General features: G+C 39.2%; 1 pseudogene; it reads left to right on the top strand.

Moving 5' to 3' along the window:
* The first annotated feature begins 451 nt into the window (after positions 1–451).
* The window catches only part of LOC144255450 (vasculin-like protein 1), a 55,437-nt pseudogene continuing 37,482 nt past the window's right edge, over positions 452–18,406 (top strand).

Here is an 18,406-nt window from a genome sequence, read left to right as displayed (position 1 = left end):
TTTAAGAGAAGCTGATATAGCGGCTCCTTGGTTTGTTTTTTCAGGGAGTCTTACGATTCCCAGCTGGGATAAATTAGGGAGAGATCTGGATTTCGCTTATGAGCAAGGTACTTTGGAGGATGGTGTTATACCACTTTGGAAATTGGTTAGAGAATGTATAGCAGATGGTAAATGCCAGGAAGCTGTGGGTGAGAGTCAGGCTGTTCTTGAACAACTACATAAGGAAAAATCTGAGGGGTCACATAGCGAAGTGGCAGAGAGTATTAAGAGTAAGAGTAGTGAAAAGGCAAAAGAGCCTGAAAATAAAAATAGGAGAAGGCTCTATCCAGACTTGACCGAACTAAAAACACCTGAGGACACAAGCGGCTCAGAGAGTTCTGAGGACCTTGATATATTGTTACAACAACTACGTAAAATAAAAATGAAAAGGAAAAAAAGGAAGACACAAAGCATGAAAGCCTACCGTGAGAAAGGGGATAAATCTAATTTTGATAAATTTAATTTTGAAGAGGAGGTTGAGAGTTTAGAAGAAGATGCAGTGCCTGTTGCATCGCCCTCATATGTGAGGGGAGTCCAGGGCTCCGGGAGAACTTTTCATACACAAGTTTGGAGAACAGTTAAGACAGACATGGGACTAGTGCACCTGGTTTTTCAGGACACTAATAGGGGAAGATACCATGAGCCTTTAGATTTTAAAATAATTAAAACCTTGGCAGAATCCGTTCGCACTTATGGTGTAGATGCTGCTTTCACTCTTACTCAGGTGGAGCGGCTTACACTGATTTAGTACATTTACTACAGTCAAAGGGCTTGCTTATTTCACCTGATAAAGTACAGACAGGAGACTCTATTCATTATCTTGGTGCCGGTGTCTTTTGTGAGGCTGTTGCACCCCAGGGGGTAGCTCTTGGGACTGATAATTTACATACGTTAAATGATTTTCAGAAATTATTGGGTGACATAAATTGGATTAGAGGTTACTTACATATTCCCAATGTTGAATTAAAACCCTTGTATGAAATTCTTAAAGGTGATTCAGATCTTACTTCCCCTCGACATCTTACTGAGGAAGCCAGGTCAGTGTTGCTTAAAGTGGAAAAGGCTATACAACATGCTAGCCTTTGCAGGCTTCAGGAGGATAAGCTACATCCACGTATATCCCCTGGAAAATCCCTTGAGTATTATCCTGATGCAGTTGCTTCTTTAGCTATGTTAGGGATACAACAAAGTATACAATTTTTTGCTTTTTCTCCAGCGTCTGTAATTGTTCCTTATACGTGTCAACAAATTCAAGTTTTGTGTGCTAACCTGGATAATTGGGCTATATTACGATGCTCTTTTCCAGGAGAGATAGATAATCACTATCCTTCACATCCTCTTATTACATTTGTTAAGGAACATCCTATCATTTTCCCTAAGATCACTTCTTCTACGCCTATCCCAGGAGCTGCAAATATCTTTACAGATGGATCTAAAACTGGTATTGGAGCCTATGTGGTAAATGATCAACCTCCTATCCAACATCAGTTTGCTCCTGGCAATCCACAATGGGTGGAGCTGCAAATTGTCATAAAAGTATTTGAACAATGTCCGTTTCCTTTTAATTTAATCTCAGATTCTGTTTATGTAGTTCAAGCTTTAAAGGTTTTGGAAGCAGTGGGTCCCATACACACATCAGGAGTAATGTCTTCCCTTTTTCTCCATCTTCAAACATTGATTTGGAATCACTCCGCCTGTTTTTACCCCTTGCATATTTGAGCCCACACAGGTTTATCAGGTGCTCTTTCTGCTGGCAATGCCCAAGTTGATCTTGCTACTCGTCCTTCTTGGGTGTTCCCTATTTCCTCCTTAGATCAAGCTAGAAACTTTCATAGTAAATTTCATGTTAATACACGAGCACTTCAGAAGCGCTTTGCTATCTCCCATGCTGATGCTCGGCAGATTGTATTGGATTGTCCTAATTGTATCATTTTATATCATCCATTTTCTGTGGGCGTAAATCCTCGTGGTTTGCGGCCTTTAACTATATGGCAAATGGATGTCACTCATGTTCCCGACTTTGGCAAACTTAAATATGTCCATGTGTCTGTAGATACTTGTTCTGGCATTATTCATGCTTCTGCTTTGTCTGGTGAAAGGCTGGAAATGTTATCACACATTGCTTGGAAGCCTGGGCAGCCTGGGGATTACCACAGACCATTAAGATGGACAATGGTCCAGCGTATACTGGACGACAATTTTCTTCCTTTTGCAGCCAGATGGGTATCCAGCTTGTCCATGGTTTACCCTACAATCCACAAGGTCAGGGTATTGGAGAGCGCGCTCATAAGACTCTAAAAGAGATGTTAATAAAACAAAAAGGGGGAATTGGCTTAGGCCACACCCCAAAAGAGCACCTCTCCCTGGCTCTATTCACTATTAATTTTTTGAATCTGGACATCCAAGGGCGCTCTGCTGCGACTAGGCACTGTTTTCCCTCTTCCCCGAACTTTGGGCACGTTAAGTGGAAAGATGTACTTTCTGGACAATGGTATGGGCCTGATCCTGTGCTGGCATGGGCACGAGGTTCTGTCTGTGTTTTCCCACAGGACCGAACGGAACCGTTGTGGGTGCCAGAGCGCCTCGTGTGGAAAGTCCCTCAGGCTCCGTCAGGAAGGAGGAATGAAGATGAACAAGATGAGGTGCTTGATGCTTCTCCTGATGGTGATCGGACATGAGGTCATCTGGACTGCAGAACGACTCCTCTGGGCCGTGGTGGAGACGTGGCTATGTCCATTGCCGTTACTTCTCAGGCTGGTGTACTTTCATTTTTCTTCACTACTAATGGCTCTGCTACCATGGATTGGTCGACCTTGCCTATGGATACTGCAGCAGCTATTGATAATTTTTCTACTGTTTCATTGTTTGACACATTGTGTTTCTCTGTACTTGTTAATTACTCTGATTTCATACCTTGTATTATGTTAACCAATCAATCTATGGGCTGGTTTGATAGTGATGGTTCCCAGGACTCAAATGGTAATGCTACTGTAATCAAGGGTGTTTTTCCTGCTAAGGTATTGAGAGCCAATCCTTTATCTGTGTCTATTGATGATGATAATTTGCCTGTATTATTGCAAAGAAACAAAAGAGACTTTGGTATAACTGCAGCCATTGTGGCAGCCGTTGCAGCTTCTGCTGTTGCGGTGGCCACTGCCGCCACAGCTCTCGCTACTGCTGTGCTTACTGCTGATGCTGTGAACAAGCTTTCGGGTAGTGCTGCAACAGCCATGGAGACTCAGACTATGATGAATCAATATCTACATCGTGGCATTGTGCTTCTAAATCAGCGGGTAGATCTGCTGCAAGACCAAGTGGACATTTTGGGTCGGGTGCTCACTCATGGGTGTTTATTGGACTACAAGAAATTGTTAGAGTAAACAAGACGCGAGTCCATATTGCTCCCGTGAAAGATGTAATATCATGGTTGTTTAAGTCTTTTAGTTTCTCGAAGCAATGGGCAGGCATTGGGTGCGCTGGCTGTGGTCCTGGTACTTGCCATTGGATTCTGCCTGTGGTGTCTGGTTCGTATGCGCAAGCGGCAGAGGGTGCAGAATCTTATGCTCATACAAGCCTTTGCCGCTTTAGAGGCAGAACAGTCCCCTCAAGTATGGCTCACCATGCTCAAGTGATCGACACAGCACAGGGTGCGAGGCAAGGCACTGCACTTGGGAGCTCTAGGTTTGAGTCCCAAGAAAAGCATGTCCTATTGCATGTGGGTTTGATGTCGACATCCCACCTCCATGAAAAAGGCATCAGTCGGAATGGTGACTCACCTGGGGAGGTGCCCCTCAGGAGTGTGCCATTATTTACAGCCACTTTTGCACAATGGAGATAGGACCTCTACTTTTACCTGTTGCTTGTAAAACAGAAAGGGGGAACTGTTGGGAGCCGGCGACCACACCCTGAAAATGGCGCTGGCTTCCTGCTTCTGATGACTTAGTGGTTGGAGTTGGAAGTAAACAACTCCTTGTAAGGCTGTGGGCTGGGCTCTGGCCTGCTTCCGCTGCGCTGTACCTACTAGACTCCTCCACGTGGTGCTAGTTCATTGGCGAGGCTGGGTACTTAAGCTAAGGCAGACTGACTGCTCGCGCGCATGCTTTCTTCTCTTGTTCCTGTTTTCTCATCATGATTCAAAGGTCCTGAGTAAACTGCTGAAAGAAGAATCCTGTGTCGTGTTTCCCTTGCTGGCAAGGGGTCGCGACACCTAAATCTAACCTTAACCCTAAATCTAATCCCCAAACTAACATTAACCCTGAACCTAACCCTAAGCAAAACACTAAACCTAACCCTAAACGTAAACCTAACACTTAGCCTAACCCTAACCATAACCATAATCATATCACTAACCCTAACTGTAAACCTAACCCTAAAACTCAACATAACACTAACCCTAAACCTAAACCTAACCATAACACTAACACTAAAATTAAACCTAACCCTAAATCTAACAATAACCTTAACCCTAACCATAAACCTAACCCTAACATTAACTCTAGTTTTAATTCTACAACGAACCCTAAAACTAACACAAACCCTAACCCTAAAACTCACCATAAACCTAACCCTAACCCAACACTAACACTAAAACTAAACCTAAACCTATCCCTAAACCTAACTTAAACCTTAACCCTATGAAAAAAACCTATTCCTAACCCTACCCCTAACCTTAAGCCTAACACTAAACTTTACCCTAACACTAACCATTTCCTAATTCTAACACTAACACTAACCCTAACTCTAATTCAACCATAACCCTAACCCTAAACCAAACCCTAACACATGACCCGACCCTAAACCTAACACTATTTCTAACCATATTTCAAACCCTAAACCTAATACTAACCCTAACCCTAACCCTAACACTGATCCTAATCCTAAATTTAACACGAAGCCTAACCCTTACCCTAACACTAAACCTAAACCTAACTCTAACCCCAAACCTAACATTAACCCTATAATAACTAACCCTAACCAAAACACTAAACCCTAACCCTAAACCTAACACTTGCCCTAACCCTAACCCTAACCATAACCATAACACTAACCCTATCCCTAAACCTAATTTTAAACCTAATATTAACCCTTACCCAAAAACTAACCGTAACACTAACACTAACCTTAACCCTAACCCTAAATCTAACAATAACCCTAACCCTAAACATAAACCTAACCCTAACATTAACCCTAAGTTTAACCCTGATATGAACCCTAAAACTAACATGAACCCTAACCCTAAAATTCACCCTAAACCTAACACGAACAGTAAAACAACCTAACCCTATCCCTAACCCTAACCCAAACCCTAACCCTATCACAAAACCTAATCCTAACCCCAAGCCTAACCCTATCCCTTATCCTAACACTAACCCTATCCCTAAGCCTAACACTAATCCTAACCCTACATTTAACCCTAACACTAACCCTAACCCTAAATATAACACTAATTAAAGTGTAATCCTAACCCTAATCCTAACGCATATGCTAACCCTAATCCTAACCCTAACACATACCCTAAACCTAAACCTAACCTTAACACTATCCATAATTCTATCCCTAACACTAATCCTAACACTAACCCTAACCCTAAACTTAAACCTAAATATTAAACTAACCCTAACTCTAACCCAATACCTAAACCTAAACATCAGCAATATTCTAAAACCAACCCTAATTCTAACACTAACCCTTACCCTAACAATAACCCTAACCCTAAACCTAAACCTAACACTAACTCAAACCCTAAGCCTAACCCTAACAATAACACTAACCCTAACCCTAACTGTAACAGAAACCCTAAACTTATCCCAACCCTAACCCTATTTCTAACACTAACCCTAACCCTAAATATAACCCTAACACTAACACTAACCCTAATCCTAACTCTACAATGAACCTTAACCCTAACACAAACCTAATGTTAACACTAACTTTAACCTTAACTCTAACCCTAACCCTAACATTAAAACTAAACCTAACTCTAACCCTAACACTAACCCTAATCCTAAACCTAACCATAACCCTAACACTAACCCTACCTCTAAACCTAAGCCTATCACAAACCCTAATCCTAACCCTAAAACTAACACTAATTCTAACCGCAACCCAAAACCTAACCCTAATCCTAACCAAACCATAAATCTAACTCTAACACAAACCCTAAGCATAACCATAGCACTATCCATAACCCTAACCCTAACATTAACACTAAAGCAAACTGCAACCCTAACCCTAATCCTAATCCTAACTGTAACCCTAACCCTAACACTAACCCTGAACGTAACTCTAACTTAAAATCTAACACTAAACCTAATGCTAACAATAACCCTAATCCTAACTCTAAAACTTACCGTAACCCTAACACTAACCCTAAACCTCACCCTAAACATAACCCTAACCCTAACACTAACTCTAACCATAACCCTAACACAAACCCTAAACTTAACTCTAACCCTAAGCGAAACCCTAATCCTAACCCTAACACTAACCCTAAGCCTAAGCCTAAGTCTAAGTCTAAGCCTAAGCCTAACCCTGACCCTAACCCTAACCCTAACCTTAACCCTAAAATTAATCCTAATCCTAAATCTTACCCCAACCCTAACACTCACCTAATTCAAACACTAAATCTAACACTAAGGTTTAAGGTAAGGGTTAGGGCTAGGTTTAGGGTTAGAGTTAGGGTTAAACCTATGGTTGGGTCTCTGATTAGGTCTAGGTTTTGGGTTATGTTAGGGTTCTTGTTAGGAATATGGCTAATGTAAGAACTAGGGTTATGATTAGGCCTAGTTGTTACATTGAGGGCTAAGTCTAGTTTTAAAATTAGGTTTATGTTTAGGGTGAAGATTTGAACTAGGGTGAGTGTTAGGGTCAGAGTCAGGGTCAGAGTTCATTTTAGTGTTAGGGATAGGAATCGAATTAGGGGTAGGCTTGGGCTATATATAGGGTTAGAAATCGGTTTAGGTTAAGGGTTAGGGTTATTTCTATGGCTCAGTTTTGTTTTAGGACTAAGGGTAAAGTTAAGGGTAGTTTTATGATTAGCATTAGTGTTATTGCTTGATAGGATGAGTTTAGGCTTAGGGGTAGATTAGAGTTTTGATTAATTCTAGGGTTAGGGCTACAGCTAGGGTTAGAGCTAAGGTTAGGGCTAGTGTTCAGGTTATGGTAAAAGAGAGGGTTAGAACTAGAAATAGGTCTAGGGAAAGAGTTAGAGTTAGTCTTCTGGCTAGGTATAGGGTTAGTGTTAGGGATAAATTAGGGCTAAGAATAGGTCTAGGGTTGGTATTAGGCTTAGGCCTAGGATTAGGGCTATGTTTTTGGATAGGTTTAGGGTTAGTTTTGGGAAAAAAGGATACCTGTTTGATTTATAGCTCCATTTCCATTTACCCATAGGGGTCAAAAGGAAGTGAACCTTAAAATACAAAGTGTTTATGATAGTGAACAATTGAATTGAGAATAGCATACCTTGGGAGAATATTAAGGCTACATTAAAGATTACTCCTGCCCAATATCAAAGATTTGAACAAAACTAACTCTCACACTAAAATTACCTCTAACCCTAGCCCTAGCCCTAACCCTAAACCTAAAACTAACCCTAACGTGATTAGAGAACCAGCGATCCTAGAATTCCCACACTTGGGGAGCCTTGTGGGGCAAGCTAAGTGATGAATCCTACGCAACATCAAACAAATCTGACTAAATAATTATGGGAGATATTTCAGTACATGCATATTTTTCTATTTTCTCCTAAATGGCTCAGATAAAGTTGTTTTTGCATACTTAAGCTTAGGTCTACTTTCACAAGGAACATATCAGAGTCCCCACAGAGAACTGATTGAGTGTGTGAAGTTTCAAGCAGCTAGCACAAACCCTGTTAAATTTCCAGCTCCATTAACTTTCCTGTTTAGGTCAAAATGAAGTGAATTTTTAAAACACAAAATGTATCTTAGGGTGGTTTTGATTTGCATTTCTCTGACTGCTAGAGATGGTGAGCATTTTTCCATGTACTTGTTGATTGATTGTATGTCCTCCTCTGAGATGTGTCTGTTCAGGTCCTTGGCCCATTTGTTGATTGGGTTATTTGTTATCTTATTGTCTAATTTTTTGAGTTCTTTATATACTCTGGATATTAGGGCTCTATCTGAAGTGTGAGGAGTAAAGATTTGTTCCCATGATGTAGGCTCCCTATTAACCTCTCTTATTGTTTCTTTTGCTGAGAAAAAACTTTTTAGTTTGAGTAAGTCCCATTTGTTAATTCTAGATGTTAACTCTTGTGCTATGGGTGTCCTATTGAGGAATTTGGAGCCCGACCCCACAGTATGTAGGTCGTAGCCAACTTTTTCTTCTATCAGATGCCATGTCTTTGATTTGATATCAAGCTCCTTGATCCATTTTGAGTTAACTTTGTACCATCTCACTCCAGTAAGATTGGCAGCCATTATGAAGTCAAACAACAACAAGTGCTGGCAAGGATGTGGGGAAAAGGGTACACTTCTACATTGTTGGTGAGACTGCAAATTGGTGCAGCCAATTTGGAAAGCAGTATGGAGATTTCTTGGAAAGCTGGGAATGGAACCACCATTTGACCCAGCTATTCCCCTTCTCGGTCTATTCCCTAAAGACCTAAAAAGAGCATGCTACAGGGACACTGCTACATCGATGTTCATAGCAGCACAATTCACAATAGCAAGACTGTGGAACCAACCTAGATGCCATTCAATAGACGAATGGATTAAAAAAAATGTGGCATTTATACACAATGGAGTATTGCTCTGCATTAAAAAATGACAAAATCATAGAATTTGGAGGGAAATGGATGGCATTAGAGCAGATTTTGCTAAGTGAAGCTAGCCAAGCCCTAAAAAACAAATGACAAATGTCTTCTTTGATATAAGGAGAGTAACTAAGAACAGACTAGGTAAGAAGAGCACGAGAAGAAGATCAACATTAAACAAGGATGAGAGGTGGGAGGGAAAGGGAGAGAGAAGGGAAATTGCATGGAAATGGAAGGAGACCTCAGGGTTATACAAAATTACATACAAGAGGAAGTGAGGGGAAAGGGAGAAATAATACAAGGGGGAGGAATGAATTACAGTAGAGGGGGTAAAGAGAGAAGAGGGGAGGGGAGGGGAGGGGAGGGGGAATAGTAGAGGATAGGAAAGGCAGCAGAATACAACAGACATGAGTATGTCAATATGTAAATCAATGGAAGTGTAACTGATGTGATTCTGCAATCTGTATATGGGGTAAAAATGGGAGTTCATAACCCACTAGAATCAAAGTGCGAAATATGATATATCAAGAACTATGTAATGTTATGAACAACCAACAATAAAAAAAAGAAAGGAAAAAAAAGATTTAATGTTTTAAATTTTTAGAAATAAACACAAACTAACTCTATGGCAAAGGAAAAAAAATAAAAATAAAACACAAAATGTTCCTGACAGCGAACCTGTGAACGGAGAAGGCCTAAACCTGTAGAACAGAGTAAATCTAGCTAAAAGATAAATGCTTCCAAGTATCAAAGAATTTTGAATAAAACTAACTCTAACCCTAACACTAGCTCTAACCCTAGCTCCTCACCTAACCCTAATTTTTTATGGAACCTTTGATCGTAGAATTTCCAAACTTGGGCAGCCTAGTGGGGAAAGCTAAGAGATGAATGCTGTGCAGTATCAAAAAAATCTGACCAAATAGTTGATGGAGTATACCAGTACATGCATATTTCCCTGTTATCTCCTAAAGGACTCTTGTATAAAGTTGTTTTTACATGCTTCAGCTTAGGCCTACTGTCACAAGAACAAACCAGAGATTCCCCACAGAGATTGGATGGAGTGTTAAGTTTCAAGCAGCTAGTGCCAATGCTTTTTGATTTCCAGCTCCATTTGCATCTACCAGAATAGGACAAAATGAAAAAAAAAAAAACTTTAAAATACAACTGTTCCTTACAGTGAACCATTGAACCTAGGGTCAAAATATGTGGAGTATAGTATAGATAGGAGAAAAATGAATCCTGTCCAGTATCAAAGAAATTTGAACAAAACTAACTCTAACCGAAATACTAGCTCTAACACTAGCCCTGACACTTACCTTAACATAAACCCTAACGTGTTTGAAAAACTGTTGATCCTACAAGTCCCAAACTTGGGAAGCATACTGGACTTAGCTATCAGATGAATCCTATGCAATAACAAAGAAATAACATGAAATCATCAGGGTGGTATTTCAGTTCATGCATATTTCTCTGTTTTGAGCTAAAGGGATCTTGAATAAAGTTGTTTTTGCCATCTTCAACTTAGGGCTACTTTCACAAGGAACATATCAGAGAATTCCAACAGAGAACTGATTCACTGTTGAAGTTTCAAGCAGCTAGCACCAACCCGGTTTCTTTTCAAACTCCATTTTTATTTACCTATATAGTTCAATATGAAGTAAAACCTTAAAATACAGAGTTTCTCTGATAGTGAACCATTGAAATGAGAAGGTCCAAACCCGGAGAGCATATTAAGGCTAGATAAAAGATGACTGCTTCCAAGTATCAAAGAAATTTGAAAAAAAAAAACTAACACTACATTTAACACTATCCCTAACCCTAAACCTAACATTAACTCTAACCCAATTAGAGAACCATTGATCCTAGAAGTCCCACACTTGTAGAGCTTTCTGGGGCAAGCTAAATGATGAATCCTATGCAATATCAAACAAATCTATCAAAATAATTATGGGAGGAATTTCAGTGCATGCATATTCCCTGCTTTCTCCTAAAGATCTCTCAGATAAAGTTGTTTTTGCATGCTTCAGCTTATGCCTACACTCACAAGGAACATACCAAAGTGTCCCCACAAAGAATTGAAGGTGTGTGTACAGTTTCAAGCAGCTAGCATAAACCTTGTTTGATTTACAGGTCTATTTCCATTTACTTGTATAGGTCAAATGAAAATACTGTTTCTGACACCAAACAGTTGAATCAAAAGGCCTAAATCTGGGAAACAGAGTAAGGTTAGTTAAAGATGAATCCTGAATTGTATCAAAGAAATTTGAATAAAGTAACTCTAACCCTAACACTACCTCTAAACTGAGCCCTAATCTTGTCCCTAAACATTAACATAGCCATATTCCTAACCCTAACTTTAACCCTAATTTTAACTGTAACCATTGCCCAAACCCTAGCTCTAATTAGGGTTACAGTAAGGGATAAGGTTACAGTTAGGGATATGTTTAGGTTTAGGCTTAGGGTGTTTGTTCCTATTTCTGAATAGGGCTACTTAAAGATGGAAAAAGGCATAGAGAAAGCACTGAAAACTAATTGAGTGTGTCAAGTTTTGCAGCTAGCACAAAATGTGTTTTATTTAGAGTTCCAACTACATTTATCCCTCTAGGGGAAAACAAAGTGAAACCTAATATTCAAAGTGTTCCTGTAAACTAATACTTCAAACTAAAAGAACGAAATTGAGGGCCTAAGTGTGAATGGAGTACCAATATTCCTGCCATGTAACAATAAGTTTGGTTGAAAAAATACTTGCTGGGCTGGGGATTTGGCTCAAGCGGTAGCACACTCGCCTGACATGCGTGCAGCCCAGGTTCAATCCTCAGCACCACATACAAACAAAGATGTTGTGACTGCTGAAAACTAAAAAATAAATATTAAAATTCTCTCTCTCTCTCTCTCTCTCTCTCTCTCTCTCTCTCTCTCTTTAAAAAAAAGAAAAGAAAAAATATTTGCTGAGTTTTCAGTAAATTAGGAGTTCTGTGGAAGCTTGGCAAACACTTTCAAATTAAAGTGTGTTTTTCTTTGCTCTGCTTAGGGCTACTTCAAGAGGGAGCACATCATAGGGAGCACACTGAGAATTAACTGAGTGTGTCAAGTTTCAAGCAGCTAGCACAAAGCATCTTTGATTTAGGGTTCCAAATGTATCTATCCTCATAGGGGAAAATGAAGTGAAAACTAAAAATTCAAATTGATCGTGCAATCGAATGCTTCAACCTAGAAGAACGAAATTTTGGGGGCCAAGTGTGAATGGAGTATCAATCATTCCTACCAAGTATCAACAAGATCAGGTGAAAAACTATTTGCTGAAATTTCAGTAAACATGGAGTTCTGTGGAAGCTTTGCAAACTCTTTCAAATGAGAGTGTTTTATTCCATCCTCTGCTTCAGGCTACATCAATAGGAAACAAAGCATAGAGATTGCAGAGACAACTAAATCATTGTGTCAAGTTTCAAACAGTTAACACAAAGCTAGTTTGATTTAGGGTTCCAACTGTATCTATCCCTACAGGGGAAAGTGAAGTAAAACCTAAAAATTTGAAATGATCCTGCAGTTGAATGCTTCAAACTAGAACAACAAAATTTGGGGGCCAAGTATGATTGGAGTATCAATCATTCCTACCAAGAATCAACAAAATCGGTTGAAAAAACATTTGCTAAGATTTTAGTAACATGCAGTTCTGTGCAAGCTTGGCAAACGCTTTCTAATGAAAGTGTTTTTTTTTTTTTCCCAGCCTCTATTTCAGGCTACTTCAAGAGGGAACAAAGCATAGAGAGCACTCTGAGAACTAATTGAGTGTGTCAAGTTTCAAGCAACTAGCACAAAGCTTGATTGATTTAGGTTTCAACTGTATCTATCCCTATAGGGGAAGTGAAACATAAAAACGAAGTGAAACCTAAAAATTCCAACTGATCCTGCAATCGAACGCTTTAACCTAGAAGGACGAAATTTGGAGGGCCAAGTGCGACTGGAGTACCAATCATTACTGCCAAGTATCATCAAGATAGAGTGAAAAAATACTTGCAGGGATTAGTTCTGTGGAATCTTGGCAAACACTTTCAAATGAAAGTGTTTTTCTCCAGCCTCTGCTTTGAGCTACTTCAAGAGACAACAAAGTATAGAGAGCACAATGAAAACTAATTGAGTGAATCAAGTTTCAAGTAGCTATCAAAACCCATATTTGATGTAGAGTTCCAATTCCATTTATGCCTATAGAGGAAAATGAAGTGAAACCTAAAACTTCAAACTGTTCATGAAAACAAACGCTTCAACCTAGAAGAATGAACTTTGGGGGCAAAGTGAGGCTAGAGTTCTGATAATTCCTGCCAAGTATCAACATGATCGTGAGAAAAAAAAAATTGCTGAGATTTCAGTAAACTAGGTGTTCTGTAGAAGTTTCACAAATGCTTTCAAATTAAAGTGTTTTTTTTTCCCACCTCTGCTTTTGGCTATTTCAAAGAGGGAACAAAGCCTAGAAAGGGCAATGAGAATTAATTGAGTGTGTCAAGTTTAAAGCAGCTAGCACAAATCGTGTTTGATTTAGATTTCCAAATGCATCTATCCCTAGAGGAGAAACGAAATGAAACTTAAAATTCAAACTGTTTCTACAATTGAACACTTCAACCTAGCAGAACCAATTTGGCAGGACCAAGTGCACCTGGAGTATCGATCATTCCTGCCTATTATAAAAAAGATTGGGTGAAAAAATATTTGCTGAGATTTAAGTAAACTTGGAGTTTAGTGGAAGCTTGGCAAACGCTTTCAAATGAAAGTTAATTTTCCTTGACTGTGAAGTGCTTCTGCTTAGAGCTACTGCAAGTGGGAACAAAGAAAAGAAAGCACATGGAGAACTAATTTAGTTTGTATAGTTTCAAGCAGCTAGAACAAACCGAGTTTGATTTAGAATTCCAAAAGGAAGTATATCTATAGGGGAAAACAAAATGAAACCTAAAAATTCAAACTGTTCATGCAAATGAAGCTACAACCTAGAAGAACTAAATTTGGGGAGCCAAGTGCTACTGGAGCACTTGCCGCCAAGTATCATCAAGGTCGGGTTAAAAGATTTTTGCTGGGATTTCAGGAAACTCAGAGTTCTGTGGAAGCTTCGCAAACACTTTCAAATGAAAGTGTTTTTTCCTCGCCTCTGCTTAAGGCTACTGCAAGAGGGAACAAAGCATAGAAAGCACACTCAGAAATAATTTTGTCTGGAAAGTTGCAAGCACCTAGCACAAACCGTGTTTGATTTAGAGTTCCAAGTACAACTTTCCCTACAGGGGAAAATAAAGTGAAACATAAAAATTCAAACTGTTCCTGCAAATGAACGCTTCAACCTAGAAGAACTAAATTTGGGGGGTCAAGTGTGACTGGAGTACTGATCATTATGGCCAACTATCATCAAGATCGGGTGAAAAAATATTGGCTGGAATTTCAGGAAAAATGGAGTTTTGTGTAAGCTTGGCAAATGCTTTAAATGAAAGTGATTTTCCTTGACTGACAAGTGCCTCTGCTTAGGGCTACTTCAAGAGGGAACAAAGCATACATTTTGCAGTGAGAACTAATTGAGTGTGTCAAGATTCAAGCAGCTACCACAAACCATTTTTCATTTAGAGTTCCAAATGGGAGTACAACTATAGGGGAAAATGAAGTGAAACCTAAAAATTTACAGTGTTCCTGCAAAAGAATGCTTTAACCTAGAAGTACAAAAATTGGGGAGCCAAGTGCAGCTGGAGTACTGATGATTCCTACAATGTATCAACAAGATGGAGTGAAAAAACCTTTGCTGATGTTTCAGTAAACTCAGAGTACTGTGGAAGCTTGACAAACGCTTTCAAATGAAAGTGTTTTTTCCTTGCCTCTGCTTAGGGCCACTGCAAGAGGGATGAAAGCATAGAGAGCGCAAGGAGAACTAATTCAATGTGTCAAATTTCAAGCAGCTAGCAGAAACCGTGTTTTTTAAGAGTTCCAAATGGGAGTATATCTATAGGAAAAAACTAAGTGAAAACCAGAAATTCAAAGTGTACCTACAAACGAACGCTTCAACCTAGAAGAACAAAATTTGGGGGCCAAAGTTAGAATGCAAAACCGATCATTCTTGCCAAATATCAACAAGATGGGGAGAAAAAATATTTGTTGAAATTTATCTAAATTTGGAATAGTGTGAAAGCTTGGCAAACGTTATCAAATGAAAGTGTTTCTTTCATTGCCTCTGCTTAGGGCTACTTCAAAACACATCAATGAAAGGAGAGCACACTGAGAACTAATTGAGTGTATAAAGTTTCAAGCAGATAGAACAAAGTGTGTATGATTTAGAGTTCAAACTAAATCTCTCTCTTTTGAAGAAAACGAAGTGAAACCTAAAAATTCAAACTGTTCCTGCAAACAAATGCTTCAGCCTAGAAGAACTCAGTTTGGGGGGAAAGTGGTACTGGAGTACTGATTGTTACCGCCAAGTATCATCAAGATTGGGTGAAAAAATATTTCCTGGTATTTCAGGAAACTTGGAGTTCTGTGGAAGCTTGGCAAACGCTTTAAAATGAAAGTGTTTTTCCTTGGTTCTGCTTAGGGCTACTGTGAGAGGGAACAAAGCATAGAGAGTGCACTGAGAATTAATTCAGTGTGTCCAATTTCAAGCAGGTAGCAAAAACCTTGTTTGATTTGGAGTTCCAACTGTAAGTATACCTATAGGGGAAAACGAAGTAAAACCTAAAAATACAAAGTTTTCCTGCAAACAAATGAATTAATATAGAAGGACAATATTTGGGGAGCCACGTGCATCGGGGATACTGATGATTCCTGCAATGTATCAACAAGATCCGGTAAAAAATATATATATTTGCTGGAATTTCAGGAAATTCGGAGTTCTGTGGAAGTTTGGCAAAGGCTTTCAAATGAAAGTGATTTTTGTTGCCTCTGAGAGAACACTGAGAACTAATGGAGTGTGCCATGGTTTAAGCAGCTAGCACAAACATTGTTTGATTTAGAGATCTAACTGCATCTGTCCCTATAGAGGAAAATGAAGCAAAACCTAAAAATTAAAACTGTTCCTGCAAAAGAACACTTTAACCTAGAAGAATTAAATTTAGGGGGCCAAGTGTGACTGGAGTATTGATCATTAACACCAAATATTATCAAGATAGGGTGAAAAAATATTTGCTGGGATTTCAGGAAACTTCGAGTTCTGTGGAAGCTTGGCAAAGGCTTACAAATGAACGTGATTTTTCCTTGCCTCTGCTTTGATCTACTGCATGAGGGAACAAAACATAGAGAGCACACTGACAACTAAATGAATGTATCAAGTTTCAAGCAGCTAGCACAAACCTTGTTTGATTTAGAGTTCTTAATGCATCTCTCCCAATAGGGGAAAACTAAGTGAAACCTAAAAATTCAAACAGTTCCTGCAATCGAGCACTTCAACCTTGAAGAACTAAATTTGGGAGGCCAAATGCAATTGGAGTAGCAATCATTACCACCAAGTATTATCAAGATCGGGTGAAAAAATATTTGCTGGGATATCAGGAAAGTCACAGTTCTGTGGAAGCTTGGCAAATGCTTTCAAATGAAAGTGATTTATCCTTGACTCTGCTTAGTGCTGCTGGAAGAGGGAACAGAGAATAGAGAGCACACTTCGATCAAATTGAGTGTGTCAAGATTCAAGCAGCTAGCACAAGCCATGTTTGGTTTACAGTTCCAAAAGACTCTATCTATAAGGGAAAACAAAGTGAAACCTAAAAATTCAAAGTGTTCCTGTAAATGAACTCTTCAACCAGAAAGAACAAAATTTTGAAGGGCCAATTGTGACTGGAGTACTGATCATTACCGCCAAGTATCATCAAGATTGGGTGAAAAAATATTTGCTGGGATTTCAGGAAAATTGGAGTTCTGTGGAAGCTTGGAAAATGCATTCAAATGAAAGTGATTTTTTTCTTGACTGGAAAGTGCCTCTGCTTAAGGGTACATCAAGAGGGAACAAAGCATGGAGAGTGCACTGAGAACTAATTTAGTGTGTTAAGTTTCAAGCCACTAGCAAAAACTGTGTTTGATTTAGAGTTCCAACTGGGAGTATACCTATAGGTGAAAATGAAGTGAAAAAAAAATTCAAAAGGTTCCTGCAAACGAACACATTAACCTTGAAGTTTGAAATTTGTGGAGCTAAGTGCGGCTGGAGTTCTGATGATTCCTGGAAAGTATCAAAAAGATCGGGTCAAAAAATATTTGCTGAGATTTCAGTAAACTCGGAGTTCTGTGGAAGCATGGCAAAGGATTTCAAATGAAAGTGGTTTTCCCTTGCCTGTGCTTAGGGCTTCTTTAAGAGGGAACAAAGCATAGAGATCACACTGAAAACTAATTTAGTTTGTAAAGTTTCAAGCAGCTAGCCCAAACCTTGTTTGATTTAGAGTTCCAACTGCATCTATCCCTATAGGGGAAAATGAAGTGAAACCTAAAAATTCAAAGTGTTCCTGCAAACGAACATTTAAACCTAGAACAACAAAATCTGGGGAGCCAAGTGTGGCTGGAATACCAATCATTCTTTGAACATGTCAACAAGATCCGGTGAAAAAATATTTGCTGAGATTCCAGTACACTCAGAGTTCTGTAGAAGCTTGGCAAACTCTTTGAAATAAAACTGTTTTTTGCTTTTCTGTGCTTAGAGATACTGCAAGAGGGAACAAAGCATAGAGAGCGCACTGAGGACTAAATCAATGTCTCAAATTTCAAGCAGCTAGCAGAAACCCTGTTGCATTTGGAGTTCCAACTGCATCTATCCCTATAGGGGAAAATGAAGTGAAACCTAAAATTTCAAAGGGTTCCTGAAAACGAATGCTTCAACCAAGAAGAACTAAATTTGGGGAGCCAAGTGTGACTCGAGTACCGATCAAGAGGGAACAAAGCATAGAGACCACACTGAGAACTAATTGAGTATGTTAAGCTTCAAGCAGCTAGAATAAACAGTGTTTTATTTAGAATTCCAACTGCATCTATCTGCATAAGGGAAAACGAAGTGAAACTTAAAATTCAAAGTGTTCCCGCAAAGGAATTCTTCAACCTGAAAGAATGAAATTTTGGCGAGCCAAGTGCGACTGGAGTACTAATCATTACTGCCAAATATCAACAAGATTGTAAAGTTTCAAGCAGCTAGTACAAACCGTGTTTGATTTAGAGTTCCAACTGTATCTATCACCATAGGGGAAAATTAAGTGAAACCTCAAATTTCAAAGTTTTCCTGCAAAGGAACGCATTAACCTATAAGTACGAAATCTGGGGAGCCCAGTGTGGCTAGAATACTGTTGATTCCTGCAACATATTAACAAGATCGGGTGAAAAAATATTTGCTGTGATTTCAGTAAACTCGGAGTTCTGTGGAAGCTTGGCAAGTGCTTTCAAATGAAAGTGATTTTTCCTTGACTGACAAGTGCCTCTGTTTAGGGCTAATAATTAAGATTTTTTTAATACTGTATCATAAAGTTTCATTAAAACCTCAAAAAAAAAGAGGGAAAAAAGCTTAGAGATCACATTGAGAACTAATTCAGTGTGTCAAGTTTTAAGTAGCTAGCTAAAACTGTGTTTGATTTAGAGTTCCAACTGGGAGTATACCTAAGGGGGAAA

This window comes from Urocitellus parryii, chromosome 6 (genome assembly GCF_045843805.1).
Source record: "Urocitellus parryii isolate mUroPar1 chromosome 6, mUroPar1.hap1, whole genome shotgun sequence".
Taxonomy (NCBI): domain Eukaryota; kingdom Metazoa; phylum Chordata; class Mammalia; order Rodentia; family Sciuridae; genus Urocitellus; species Urocitellus parryii.
The sequence above is the reverse complement of the archived record's forward strand: the minus strand, read 5'-3'. Positions and strand labels throughout refer to the sequence as shown.